At 72.1% G+C, this 226-nt stretch overlaps 1 protein-coding gene across 1 annotated transcript in view; it reads right to left on the minus strand.

The window, feature by feature from the left end:
- The window catches only part of SLC4A2 (solute carrier family 4 (anion exchanger), member 2), a 21997-nt gene that overhangs the window by 5422 nt on the left and 16349 nt on the right, over nt 1-226 (minus strand). The gene's annotated exons all lie outside the window — the stretch shown is intronic.

Genomic DNA, 226 nt, shown 5'->3' on the forward strand with positions numbered 1-226 from the left:
CAGGTCCTGCCGCGCGTCCGCCAGGTACGCGGCCTCGTGGAATTGCTGGTGGGACGGTGGCAGGGGTCAGAGACGGCCACCCCCTCCCCGAGGCGGCCCCGGGGCCGGGGGGGGATGGAGACCCCCGGCACCCACCTTGTCGGACATGAGGGTGGAGATGGAGCGGCCGATCTCGTGGTAGCCCATGTGGGTGCTGCTGGGGCCCAGCAGCACGAACAGGAACCGC

Source organism: Calidris pugnax, unplaced genomic scaffold (assembly GCF_001431845.1).
Source record: "Calidris pugnax isolate Ruff unplaced genomic scaffold, ASM143184v1 scaffold388, whole genome shotgun sequence".
NCBI classification, from domain to species: Eukaryota; Metazoa; Chordata; class Aves; order Charadriiformes; family Scolopacidae; genus Calidris; species Calidris pugnax.